Here is a 14,371-nt window from a genome sequence, read left to right as displayed (position 1 = left end):
GGCACCAGGGCCAGGGACTTGGGAAGGTTCGTGAGGAACACGTGGTCGGGTGGAGCTCCGTCAGTTCCTTCAACCCGAGCGTGGAAACGGACAGACTATTTTTAGATTCGTTTTTAGACCTGACAATGAGCCCTCTATTTTCCTTTTCCTTTAATTGTTTGGAAGCGTTCTGGAGTGAAATTAGAGGAAGGCTGGGAAAAAGTATTGTCTTAGATACTCTCACCTTATACAAACAAGGTAAATTGTAAGGGTGAATGGGTAGGAATGTTAATTAACATTTTTGCAAACATTTTGGTTATTGTTTTCAACCAGTAGTTGGGGTCGTTGGCAGGAATGGCAACCTAACTGTCGCTAGTTTCTTTAACATCGGTTACTGCATCCAGTTATTTTTTAAAATGCTGCTTTTATGGTTCAAGAGATCACATAATTGAGGCCCTTCTCCATCTAGTTTCAACCAGCCTTTCCAGTTTTCAGTGCCCGTTGCTTTCCAAGGATAAGTTCTCCTTCTGCTCACCAGTATTCATCATCTCTTTGCTTAGAGTAAGTTCCTGATAATAGCAAATGTTTAGTGCCCAGTCTATAGCAGATATTATCTTTTGCACTTAATTTATATTCCATTTAAACCTCCCAAACACCCTGTGTACAACACCCCCATTCTACAAATGAGACTGAGGTACAGAGGTTATTTGCCCACTGTCACATGGCTATTAAGTGACAGCCAAGCTTCCTGCTACTTGTTGATGAGAGCATCAATTTACTACTGTTGAACTGCTGTGGTATGCAAGTAAGAATGATGACAATAAAGCTAACCAAGGGAGAGCTGTTTGTTTTATTGTTGACTATTGTTTCTGTGGTTCAGGCCTCACTAAGTTAAGCGAGTTTTGAGGGTAGGAGTCTTGAACGCGACACAAGTGTTCACTAACTGTTGGCTGTCTCTAACCTGGAGTGCTTCGATTGCAGAGCATCCAGCTGTGAACTTTTGAGCAGATGCAGCCCCAGGTAAGTGCAGCTCCATTAACCTACCTTTGGCCCCAGCTGTAGGCAGCTGCCTAGGTTTCCGTGTACCTAGGCAAGTGTTACACTGCTGGGAGAACAGCAGCCGATAGCTGGTTGGCATTCTGGGCCTGGTTCATGCCTACTCTGTTGTTAACTATACCAGGATGCCAGCATAGTTGTTTTTCCATTGAGGTTAAATCTCTGCAAGCATGTGCCTTTGTAGGGAGAAACCTAACGCGGAGAATGGTTCTGGTCTGACAGGTTTGACTAGTATGAAGTTCTTTGAATCATACCTTGGAAACAGAAGAAAGAAAGGGATATATAAATAGAAAAGGTTGAGGTTTTTTTTTTTTGAGTCTACTGAGTGCTCAAAGGGGGCAATGGGATTTTTGCAGATTTCACTGAAATCAAAGTTCATAGTTTCCACTCCTCTACCAACACAGCTACTCAGGATAATCCCTTTGTAGAAGGATTTTATAACTGTAGTTACTTGTGAGAATGCCATACTTTACAAGGAATGTAGATGTGAATTTGCTTTAAAATGATGAGCATTCTTTATCTCATTAATAAACTATAAAAATAGCAATTAATTGAGGGGCTCCAAATACTAGGCCTAGCTACAGCAATACTAATTTCTGCTTCAGGTTGACAGATTTCTACTTTTTGTTGGTATCTTACTGATTTTTGTTGGTATCTTCCCTTGTGGCTCAGCTGGTAAAGAATCCGCCTGCAATGCGGGAGACCTGGGTTTGATATCTGGGTTGGGAAGATCCCCTGGAGAAGGCAAAGGCTACCCATTCCAGTATTCTGGCCTGGAGAATTCCATGGACTGTATAGGCCATGGGGTTGCAAAGAGTCGATTTTCAGGAGTAAGCAGAGTTATTACTTCTTTTGGAGCAGTAATTGAGTCCCCTTTGTAGTGATTTTGTTTTAGAATGCTAATTTTCTGAGAAGAGATGCTTCTCAGTTCTAGGCAAGAGTGATGCTAATGGGGCAGACTTAGTTGCTGCTTTCAGAAAAGTAACATCTTAGTTTCTACAGAAGGACTTGATGAGGATGTTGGGAGGCAGAGGTGTTATTTGTCAAAGCTAGTTTTGTTCTATTGATTGGCTTTCCCTTAAAAGAATTATCTTAGCTAAATGTTGGGTGCTTTGTGTGAATACATTACATGTTCATTGTGAATAGCCTTTTACATATGGGTCCATAATACAAGTGATAGCTAGAGAAATTTAGTGGTAACAAGCAAGAAAAAAAGGCAAGTAATGGGAAATAATTGCTGATGATATAAAAATTTTGTAAATCATAAATGGCAGACAACATTGTTTCCATCTCTATAGAAAAGCAGCCTCAGAAGCTAGGATGTTGAACACTGAAATCTTTTTCTTTTTAGGATGACTCTAAAGTAGGGTATCCTTGGCCCTCCTGAAGAGAGGAAATTAGTGGCAAGTGGACCATCTATTTGTATGGCGTTATCAGGTAAATGTCCTTACTCATTCCAGTGCTGACCATGTGCCAGGCCTGTTAGTTGGAGCCCATCAGAAAACAACTGGAAGGCAGAAACAATTGTATTTGTCCCTAACAAATTCAGCCTCTGGGCAGAAAAGGGCTGAATGGGATTTTGGTGATTATGGTCTGAAGGTTTTGAGATTATCTGTATCATTACATCTGAGAAAACTGAGGGGAGATTGTAAATTTCATGACAAAGGATAGTGTATCTTACCTTGTTCACAGATACCAATCCCTAGATCCCAAGCACAGTGCCCAGCACATGGCAAGAACTCTCAGTGTTGGATAAAATGACTGAAGGCATGGGAAAGGGTTTTCTGTTTGTTTCAAGGTTTTGACAGCAGGGTCTGCAATCAGTTCTTCCAGGCCTCTGTTTTGCAGTCAATGTTCAATTCATGGGGATACCTTCTGAAACAAGTAAGAAAACTGTTTCAGGAATCATCCAGTAGTTGTCAGCTATCCAGGCTAGCATGATGCCTCGGATGGTGTTACACTGTTGGAAGAGCAAGCACTGCCTTTACTGAGGTCTGACTTCAGCACTGTTTTGGTGTTGTGGCTGAGTACCTCTGGGCAGTGTTTTGCACCTCTGAGAGTGGAGTAACTCCTCCTGTGGAGTTGGTCCTAGTCTGGGTGCAAACAGTTTTTTTCTGTTGGAAAAAGACCCTGTCTTATGGACAGCCTGTCATTCATTTCCTCTTTGAATCCTAGATGCCTTTGTCTGAGTGAGAAACCTTCCTCCACTGGGACCTTGGAGGTCTGATGGCCCTTTGTGACATCCAAATAAGTAATGTATGTAGTCCTTTTGTCCTGAAGGTCCAGGAACATCTTTTCTTCTAATACTTGGTCTTTGAATCTGGTTCCTGACAGTGAGCTTCTAAATCCCTTAGAACTTCCTGGGTGATAGTAAAGTCTTTGTTCTAATGGGACTGGAATTTTTACACACAGTCTAGACACACACTCATATGATACACACTCATTCTCCAGAGAGGGGTTGGAAATGATCATGATGAAGCCTCCATAAAAATTCCATTAGTATAGGGTTCAGAGAACTTCCAGGTTAGCTAACAACACATCGAGGTGCTGGGAGAGTGATGCCCCTTCCCACATACCTTCTCTTATGCATCTCTTCCATCCAGATGTTCATTTGTATCCTTTATCATATCCTTTTGCAGTAAACCAGTAATTAGTAAACTGTTTTCCTGAGCTCTTTTGAGCCCCTCTAGCAAAAATTAGTCAAACCCAAGGAGAAGGTTGTGGCAATCTCTGACTTACAGCCTGTCAGAAGCACAGGTTAACAACCCGGACTTGGGTTTGGCATCTGAAGTGGAGGAGGGGCAGTCTTGTGGGACTGTGCCTCTGAGATCTGAAGTTATTTCTAGGTGTAGATGGTGTCGGAATTGAGTTACATTGCAGGACACCCAACTGGTGACAAGACCCAAACATCTGATGTCAAAAATACTGAGAGTATGGCCGGAGTTTGAGACTGAAGGAAAAATAGGAGGCATGAGGTTTTCTTAAAAGGTAGAAATACTTAAGGTGAGAACTAGAATTTTAGAGGAGAATGCTTAAAGTCCAAGACTTGGGAATTCCCTGGCAGTCCAGTGGTTAGGACTCTGCGCTTCCACTGCTGGGGGCCTGGCTTTGGTCCCTGCTCAGGGAATTAAGGTGCAGAACAGCTAAAAATAAGTAAACCCAAGACTTAAACTAAGTCCTCATATTCTAGAGCTCTGCTGCATAGTACATGTGGATTTAAAATTGACAAAATCCATTTCTCCATCTCAGTACTTAGTGACTACCTATTAGCAAGCTCAGAAAACATTTCCACCAATACAGAAAGTTTTATTATACGCTGTTCTAGAGCAAGGGCTGGCAAACTTCATGTAAAGGGGCTGATAATATTTTAGGTTTGTGTACCATATAAACTTTTATCTGTTGCAACTACTCAGCTGTGCAGTTGCAGTGTACAAGCAGCCATAGATAATATGTCAACAAATGAACACTACTGTGCTCCAATACAACTTTATCTAGGAACACTGAAATCAAAATTTCATAAACTTTTCAGTGAAGGAAAAAAATTTCCCTCAACCATTCTAAACAGATGGCAGGCCAGAATTACCAACCCCTGTCTTAGGGAATGAAATTCAGGCCTTGGGAGTTTATACCTATTAGTAACAGATTTAGGGCCAGTACCAGCAAGTGTCTGTGAAAAACTAGATGTTATCAATACCTGTGCCTTGTAACAAGCTTTTACCATATAGTATTAAACCCTTCAGCTTTTAGAGTACTAGGGTGACTTTAGTAAATTATCCAGTAGTAGGATAGTACTTATTTCTTATGTTTGGGGTTTGTTGTATGTGCTTTTTTGAATGGGTTACTTATAAATGGTTCTGTTTTTTAAATGTACACCTAAGGAAGAGGTCCTAAGAAAGAACAGCAGTGTTTGGTTTCCAGCAGAACCTGATCACAAACCCAATCCTAGTAGTGAAGTAGAAATGGTCCCTAAGGAAACAGGAAATTTTTATATATCAACAATAACCAGAAGAAAGATAAATATATTCTAATGCATATATATGGAATCTAGAAAAATGGTACTGAAGAATTTATTTACAGGGCAACGATGGAGAAACAGACCTAGAGAATAGACTTATGAACATGGAGAGAGGGGAAGAGAGAGTAAGAAGTATGGAAAGAGTAACAAAGAAAACAGTTCTTTCAAAACAAAATTCTGTAAAGCAATTATCCTTCAATTAAAACCTGCTGCTGCTAAGTCACTTCAGTTGTGTCTGACTCTGTGCGACCCCATAGATGGCAGCCCACCAGGCTCCCCTGTCCCTGGGATTCTCCAGGCAAGAACACTGGAGTGGGTTGCCATTTCCTTCTCCATCAATTAAAATCCAGCTTTGAATTAAATAATAATTATATCATAAAAACAACAAAAAAAAGAATAGCCAGGAAAATAAAAATCCAGGTTTTAAAATCTGGAATCTCAAGTTATTAGAATATAGATGGCTTTCCTGAGCATGGTAAAGCTACCCAGGTGCAGGGAGAGGCCCCTGTGTTGCTACTTGAAAAAGGAAAATTCATTTGGTGTTTATGCCTGTATTCAGTACCCCCAGAGGTTTCAGTGGCTTAATCGTGTACATTAAAATAATTTAATGGGATTTCCTACTTGATAAGTGAAGTTAATTAGTCACCTACTACTCCCTGTCACCTTGAGTTTTTTTCTTTTTTCCTGGTGAGTCTAAGATGAAGTAACACATCTCAGCTTTAAATCCATGCCTTCTCTTTCTCTATCACCCTTTTCCCATGCTGCAATGAAAACTGAAATTGAACTGGCAGATATTGGTCTGTAAATATCCAAGCTGCCACCTCCTGCCATAGCTAGCAATTAGTAAACACAAGTGCCCCTTTTCATTGAGCTGCTCAAGTTCAGGACCTATACCATATTAAGAAAGGAAAATTAAAGCAGTATGAGTAGGGGGCCCCAAGTATTGAGTCTGTCACCTGTCCATGATTTATTTCCTTTCATTCAAGGTTGGAAAAAACTATCGTCAGTGAGCTTTTGCGATGAAATTTTGGATTACATTTCAAATTTTAATCAGGAAAACAAAACCCCAGAGAAATAAATTCTGCAGGCCCCAAAGAGACACACAGAGGTGGTTCAGGGCCTAGGAATTCACACTAAGGAAAACAACCTGGTTAGAGCAACTAATTAAGAACCTAAAAGAGTGACAATGGCTCCTCTGAATCTTTTTGCTTAATTAGGGCTTTATGAACAGCTCCAGTTAATAGACCTGTCAATATTCTCTTGGAAAACAATTTCACTGAATTAACAATTCAACTCTAATATTTACAATGTCTGTTTAGCAACACCTTGCTCTTCACAGTTATTTAGGAACACTTAATGAGCCCACTTCCTAGGTCTTAGATTTGTCAATTTAGGATCCTAAGGCCTGGTTCAAAGGAGCCCCTGTTACTTTGGCTCTCTGTATTCTCCATTACAAGCCCTTTAGGGTGTAAGAACATTTTATACTGCTTTTTAAGGGTAACTTTACTACCTGGGAAGAGGTGATAAAATGGACTTTGAAATTTATTTCATTTTAGAATAGTTGTAGATTTACAGAAAAGCTATGAAAATAGTACAAAGAAATCCCATGTACGCTGCACCCAGTTTCTCCTAATAGTAACATATTAGTATAGTACATTTGTTATTAATTGACTAAAGTTTCATGCTTTATTCATATTTCCTAATTTTTCACCTAATGTCCTTTATCTGTTCCAGCATTCCATTGAGGATATTATAGTCATCATGTCTATTTAGGCTTCTCTTGGTTGTGACAGCTTCTTAAGACTTCCTTGATCTTCTGCCCAGTTTTTTATTGTTATTTTTAAATACTGAGTTGTATGAGCTGTTCGTGTGTTTTACAAACTAAGCTCTTGTCCATAGCATCGTTTGCAAATATCTTCTTCCATTCTGTAGGTTGTCTTTAATACTCAGAATGCCTTAGTTATAGCCTTTATTTTCTTTCATTTAGAATAGTGGTCGAGCCTGTTGTCTTTTATAGTAGATACTGTAGTCCCCAAATGACTGATTATTTTTACCTTATGAGCTCACAGTAGAGGATGGAATTTTGTATCAGCTTGTGGGAGAAGGGAGGAGCCAAGCCCAGGCCCTAGTGTAGACCCAACTTCAGTGAGTTGAAAAAAAGTAGACAAATCCCCAAGGCACACAGCCTGTGAGTTAGATAGAACCTGAAGATGTAAAAGTGCCTAACTATTTGAAATCCTTAAAATACACATGGTTGATGGTGGTTGCCTTTAAGGAAATAGCAGTTGGGGAAAACTTGTGTGTGCTTTGAATTTTATGTATTCCTTATTCAAAAACTCCCCCAATTTTTAAATTTATTTTTGGCCATGTTGCATGGCTTGCAGTATCTCCCTGACAAGGGATCAAACCCAGGACCTCTGCAGTGGAAGCATGGAGCTACTGGACCACCAGGAAATTCCCCCAAATCTTTAAGCCCATTTCCCCTCCCTTGCAACTGCTAAAAAAGCTGCTGGTTAACAGTTTTCTGTTTTTTAAATAGCCTAAAGGTTTGAAATGACCTGCTGCTGCTTAGTCACTTCAGTCATGTCCAACTCTGTGAGGCCCTATGGACTGTAGCCCACCAGGCTCCTCTGTCTATGGAATTCTCCAGGCAAGAGTACTGGAGTGGGTTGCCATGCTCTCCTCCAGGGGATCTACCCAATTCAAGGATTGAACCCTGGTCACCTGCATTGCAAGCAGATTCTTCACCACTGAGCCACCAGGGAAGCCCCTCTACAGGGCATTATATCTATTTAAAAAGTAGATGGTGAACTGCTAGGAGACCATAGCCTTGCTGAAGGCAGTCCAATATAATGCTCAAATGCTCTGGGTTTGGATTTATTTAGAACTGACTTCAAATCCTAGCTAGGCTAGCTTCTTAATATCTTATGTAAAATAAGAGTAAAGTTACTTTACTCTTAAAATTATATTATCAGCTGCTTAGTGATTGTGTGGTGTGAAAATATATGTCCTCAACCAATATGACTCCTCTGCTCAAAACTTTAGAAAGATACTCATTAGCTTTATGGAGATTGTATCCTGGTGTTTAAAGTTTTATTCCAAACTTGTCACCTAGACCTTTCAAAGTCTCAGCAGAAATTCTTGCTTTGTAGCCTCTGTCATCACTGGTGTACCACACCCACTCCTAAGAAACCCAAATGTGAACAGAACTCTTGATCCATCTCTTCTCATAGCCAGGCCCATCTTGAGGCCAGCCTCCTTGTCCAGTCTTCATCAGACTGGGATTCTCAAAAGCTGATAATCTATCTTATCCATCATTGTATGTGTGCATGCATGCTCAGCCACTTCACTGACTCTTTGCAACCCTGTGGACTGTAGCCTGCCAGGCTCCTCTGTCCATGGGATTCTCCAGGCAAGGATACTGGAATGGGTTGCCATGCCCTTCTCCAGGGAATTTTCCTGACCCAGGGATCGAACCATCCATCATGAAAAAGACATTTGACGACTGAAATCTTGTATTACCTTTGGTTTCCAGTGTGTCTTTTTGCTGTTGACCTACTAAGCAGATCCTCAATAAATAATTACTCAACTGAAAAAGTTTGCCTTTCCTTCTTTGTACAATCACCAAATTGCATTAATAGCCTATACAAAAGCATAAGTGTATATCTGAAATAAGCATGCATTCATGTTTCTGAATCCAAAAAAGCAGAGCTGCTTTCATCTAAGGTCTGGGGAAAACATAAAGTGAAGTCTTAGCCAAAATCAGCTGGAATCAAAGACTCAGAGTAGAAGTGAAGGAGGACCCAATATTCACTGAACAAATTGCATTCCAAAGGTAACTATGTAGTGGCCTTAGGGATGCACCAGTTCTTGATGTATTGTACCAAATACCTTCTCAAAGCCTATAGGAAATCATGCAACATAATGGAGATGTGGGATTACAGTTCCACTCTAAACAATGGCTATTTAAAATTTTTCCTTCATGTAACTCTAGCCCTTTCCATAGATGGCTTAGTCACAGAAAACTTAAGTCACCTAATTCCTAATGAAAATTCAACACATCCTCTCCATACCTATTTACAGGAAAGGGATTTCTCCTCTAGATCTCATCCTTTGAGAATGTCCAATATGAATCTTTCCTTCTCTTGCTGCCTTTGCCAACCAATCCTTTCCTAATATAACTCTTCTGCAAACATTTTAATGGCCCAAAATTCTCCCATAGTAAATCAGATCTTTCCCAACCCTGCTTTCTTCTCATCATAGCCAGTTATTCTGCATTTGGTAGTTTGTTTTACACTTTTCATATACTAAGCACCTCCCATCTGACATCCTCTCCCACTGAACTGAAAGTCCCCGTTGCCAAATCTTTTGTAGATGTTTTTAGTCCTAGGCTTGACCTCTTGGTAGCATTAGACCCTGTTGATCGTTTAGTCCTTTGAGTACTTTGGCTATCAATGCAGTACAATTTCTGTGCCTTCCCCTCTACTTTTTTCCCCCATCAACATGGTCTCTTGCCATTTAACTACCAGATTAGTTTCTCAAGGCTTGGTCCTAAGGTTTCTCTTTTTACCATACTATCTCCAGTTCATCTCTTAACTCTCCTTCATTTATATTAACTTGAATTTGTCACTAATCCACACCCTTTTCTCCTGAGATCAAGGTCAATAAATATAACTCCTTTAAAGCTGATGCCAAACTGAAGCCTTACTGCCCGCACCTCCCATTCTCAATAGCACTGCTAAACAGTTGTCATTCTTACATACTTCTCCATCTTCCATATCCAAGCAAGTCTTGCTTTTTGTCCTAAATGATTTCAAAAATTTTATACAGGTCTGCTTTTCATTTTTGCCCCGTCCACTATCTTCACAGTGGACCCAGAATGGTTCAGCATATTCAAGATTTAAAATTTTTGAGGGCTATTAATCTGACTTGATGGCATCTGGTCCCATCACTTCATGGGAAATAGATGGGGAAACAGTGGAAGCAGTGTCAGACTTTATTTTTGGGGGCTCCAAAATCACTGCAGATGCTGATTGCAGCCATGAAATTAAAAGACGCTTACTCCTTGGAAGGAAAGTTATGACCAACCTAGATAGTATATTAAAAAGCAGAGACATTACTTTGCCAACCAAGGTCTGTCTAGTCAAGGCTATGGTTTTTCCAGTGGTCATGTATGGATGTGAGAGTTGGACTGTGAAGAAAGCTGATCGCCGAAGAATTGATGCTTTTGAACTCTGGTGCTGGAGAAGACTCTTGAGAGTCCCTTGGACTGCAAGGAGATCCAACCAGTCCATTCTAAAGGAGATCAGTCCTGGGTGTTCATTGGAAGGATTGATGCTAAAGCTGAAACTCCAATACTTTGGCCACCTCGTGCGACGAGTTGACTCACTGGAAAATGCTCTGATGCTGGGAGGGATTGGGGGCAGGAGGCGACGGGGACGACAGAGAATGAGATGGCTGGATGGCATCACCGATTCGATGGACGTGAGTTTGAGTGAACTCCGGGAGTTGGTGATGGACAGGGAGGCCTGGCGTGCTGTGATTGATGGGGTCGCGGAGAGTCGGACACGACTGAGCGACTGAACTGAATCTGACTTGTATTCACTAACTTACCTCAGACGTTAAGTGCCTGCCTGTCCCTCTGCATTTAAACTTCAAACCCCAGGGAACTGGCCCTTTCCTCCATCCTTATCTGTACAGTTTCTCAGGATTTTCACATGTGCTATGTTTCTTTGCTCGTGGCATACTTGAAGAGTGTTCTACATTCAAATTCAAGTTCACCAAATGGCGGCGGCGGTCTTTTCAGTGGAATGGGTTTTCGCTATCTTTCTCAATGACCTTCTGCATTAAATTTCTGAAATTAAAACCACTCAAAATAGTAGTCTCCACTTCCTGCCCCGTACTGCCACTTCTTTGCAGTTTATCAGAGAATACCAGAAAGGGTTGAAGCCAGGAAATCCTGCGACGCACTTCTAACGCATACCTTATTTAAATTTTGCATCAAGCAATATGGAAGAGTCGGGGGAAAAAATCCTTTGTGGGGAGTGGGACTCGAACTCTGCAAGCTATGGCTCTCCATTTCCCGCCCATAGGCGAACTACAAGATCAGAGAACAACGATCGCCGCTGAGAGCGCGAGCAGTGTGCGCGCGCCGGGCAGGGGGAGGGGCCTGGCGCGAGCAGAAACGGGACCCGAGGTGGGTTGGGGCGAGCTCTCGCGAGAGTGGGTTTGTTCTTGGGCTGCTGCCTCTGCTGCCACCTCTTACCAGCGCCGTTGCTGCGGGGGATTGTGGGAGCCACCGCGTCCCGCTCGCTTGGAGAGAGGTACCTCTCGTTTTCCTTCTCCCTTTCTTCAAGGTAGGCGTGAAGCGGGTAAGAATCGGGGTGGGGTGGCCAGGGGCTCTCCGCGTCCGCCGGGAGGAGGCAGCGACGGCAACAGGGGCCGCGGGGAGCCGGCGGCGCGCCTTTCTTGCTCGCTCCCGCTCGCCTGCTCTGCCTCCCTCCGCGCTGCGTATGTGAGCCGCCTGATCGGCGGCCGCCATGTTAGGAGCGCAGTGGCGGCGCAACCAGCCTGCTCGGGCGGCGGAGGTGAGCGGTCCCGGAGGGAGACACGCGGCCAGCCAAGGGCCCAGGGTGCGGAGGCAGAGTCGGGGCGCGCCGAGGGCAGCTGATCGGCCGAGCTTCCTGCGTTCCGGGCTGGTTGTGGGCGGGGGCGGGACGACGAGCCCGTTACACGCGGGCTGCCGCTCTAAGGGAAAGGGAGGAGCGCTCGAGGCCTGAGGGACCGACTAACCATGAGGGGGATGACCTGCCGTTTGGGGAGGATAGTTAAGCTAACACCAGCCCCAGATATATTTGCTTTTTTCCCCCGCTTTTGCGCCTGAAAACGTTCCCCAAAATGGAGGATTTCGCAGACTCCGAAAAGCTTAGCCGTTTAGGCAGCGTTTCTTGGTGTCGCGGCCTTCGCTCTTTTCCTCGCCCATCGTTTCATAGCGCCCCCTAATACTCCCCTGTCCCCCGCCCACACACAGGCGCGCGCGGTTTTAGCCGGACCTCAGAAACAATCTCCCCCTCCCCCCGCCATCGCGGAAAAATGGCCGAAAAATGAAACGCTAACGCTTGTTCATCGTGTTGCGTCGTGGATAAAGCCTTCTGCAGTACGCTGCGAAGGAGATTTGTTCTTGTTTAGAGAGTCACCTCATATTCCTTTCCTCTATTAAAATACTATCAGTCTGGGCTTCTCAGGAGAGGATGGTGTGGTGTGGGGACCTTCCGGTTTCCAGACAAAGGGTTTAGAGTAGCCTAGTGTAGTCGCGGCATCGTTGTTCTTTTCATTGCCGGCGCTGTGCCACGTTCTGTGTTATACAAAGACTTTCCCCATATACAGTGGAGTAGTATCTCCTAGGTATTTATCCTGCTTTGTGGCGCTATTCTGTGTAATAGTCCTATTGGATCAGTTACAGTTTTCCAGCCAGATATTTCTAGAACGGTTATGGCGATTCCAAAATTCTAGTCTTTCACGAGCGCTGGAAAGTGTGCGAGTTGTTGATTTCCCAGGCCGTAGTCATGAGATTTTGCATTGATGTTGCGTTCTGCGCGTGGAACAGAGCTTGGTTTAAAGATTTTTAGATAGTCGACAAAACAGTTTTCTCCCAGGTAAATTTAAACAGTTGTACTCTGCGGGCAAAAACTATATTTCAGGCTATTTTCATACTTGTTCAAAATTACCTTTTAAAAACTAAAAGACTCAGTCTTCGGAGTCTAGCGACACAATTGTTTAACGTTAGTATTGTTTTGAAAATCAGGAATTCGGATCTCGTTTCTTAGTTGTGCGTAAGTGGAGTTGCTTTTACGTAACATTTTGAACTAATTCGAAAGTATTTAACTACCCTTGACCTAAACATTCTGTATGTTAAAGAAGTCTTTAAACATACTAATTTTACTAATGCTTTTAGGGAAGTGTAAACGCCAGATATTATTACAAGTCAGTGATAAATAAAGACATTTTAACTGAAGAATACAAAGGAAAAAACTTTCATGATTTTAGAAATAACAAGTAGCTCAAACTCCCAATTTTATAGAATTGAAGTCCAAGGAAGTGCTTGTTATGTAGGTAACCAATGGCAATGAAACCAGTGTGTTTAGAACGCTTACATTTTTATTAGATACTTGATTCAGGCTCTGCATGTTACAATAAATAGGCATAAAATGGAAGAACTACGCTTAATAGGAATTTATCCTGTAAATAAGAGAATAGTGTGTCAAATGTATGTGTACATAAATGTTAATGTTGGTTACTAAGCATTTAAAAAATCCAAAGGATTCAACATTTGGAGATCTGCTAATTATAGTAGCCATCAAGTGATAATTTATACAGCTATTTAGAAGTATTTTAAGAGTAATGATGGGAAAATTATAGTGGAATATAGTACTAATTGGGGAGAAAGTGTAATAAAACTCTGCTGATACCAAATTTGATGACTTTTGTTGTTTTTTGAAGGAGCATGTAAATAAGTGTAGAAAATATCCCTGAGTGTTGGCTTTATGTGTTATTTGTATTTCCTTCTTTCTTTTTTATCTTTTCTTGAGATTTCCTCAAGACGTTACACTTAACTTTTGTAATGAGAAAAGTGAAACATTTTTTTGTAAATGCTAGAACTGCTGAAAAGACAAAGAATCTCACATTTTGTTCTTTTAGGATGTCACCTCTGTTTAAGGGGAATTGAGATGGAAATGAGCCAGCTTCTTGAAATCTGAAGTGCCGTTTTCAAATGTGACAAAAAGAAATGCTTGTGTAAGATATTGTTATTATGTGTAGGCACATAGGAATTTGAAGGCATTCTCACATAAAATTAATATTGGTAGGACTAATAATTATGACATGAACTGCAGCCATTGGACAATGGTTTGTTAAGTGGTGTTCTTAGCAAATCTTCTAGTTAAAAGTCCATGTTTTGTTTTTATATACTTCTTTTAGTTAGAATTGCATTAAAATTGTCTCACACTGTGGCAATAGGTTCTCAGTATACCTGACTGAAGGTTTGGGGTGGACATTACCAAATGCATGGTTAGTGAGGTGGAAGGGTTGTAAGTACTTCAGCTTTTGATTTGTTTCAGATCATATTGACTATAAGCTACAATAGAAGTTATATGATGAAGTGCTGTGTTCTCTCTCCTAACCCGAATATAATTTATTTGGTGGCAGGTCTGAATGGATGCAGTATCTTCGATGTGTTGCAACCTCCATGTGATTGATTTTCCCAGTTGTAGGTCAAGCCCTAAGGTCTATCTAAAACAGGTTCAGGAGTTTCTGACATTGAAA

At 41.8% G+C, this 14,371-nt stretch overlaps 1 protein-coding gene and 1 non-coding gene across 7 annotated transcripts in view; both read left to right on the top strand.

Annotated features, from left to right (window-relative positions):
- The first annotated feature begins 2,943 nt into the window (after positions 1–2,943).
- Positions 2,944–3,143, top strand: LOC129559649 (small nucleolar RNA SNORA74). Its single transcript, XR_008686596.2, has one exon. It is a non-coding gene; the product is annotated as a small nucleolar RNA SNORA74 (small nucleolar RNA).
- Positions 3,144–3,270: 127 nt separating this feature from the next.
- The window catches only part of MATR3 (matrin 3), a 33,748-nt gene continuing 22,647 nt past the window's right edge, over positions 3,271–14,371 (top strand). For 3 of the 6 annotated variants that reach the window (XM_055430957.2, XM_055430961.2, XM_055430962.2), the window contains exon 1: positions 11,250–11,406. The gene's annotated coding sequence lies outside the window, so the exon portion shown is untranslated. Of the gene's footprint in view, positions 3,292–11,249; positions 11,407–11,618; positions 11,638–14,371 lie in introns of those variants that run through there. The other 3 variants (XM_055430958.2, XM_055430959.2, XM_055430960.2) reach the window with 3 other exon arrangements.

This window comes from Moschus berezovskii, chromosome 8 (genome assembly GCF_049115385.1).
Source record: "Moschus berezovskii isolate FMDL1 chromosome 8, NW_MosBer_1.0, whole genome shotgun sequence".
Lineage (NCBI taxonomy): Eukaryota > Metazoa > Chordata > Mammalia > Artiodactyla > Moschidae > Moschus > Moschus berezovskii.
This window is presented reverse-complemented; position numbering and strand designations above follow the sequence as displayed.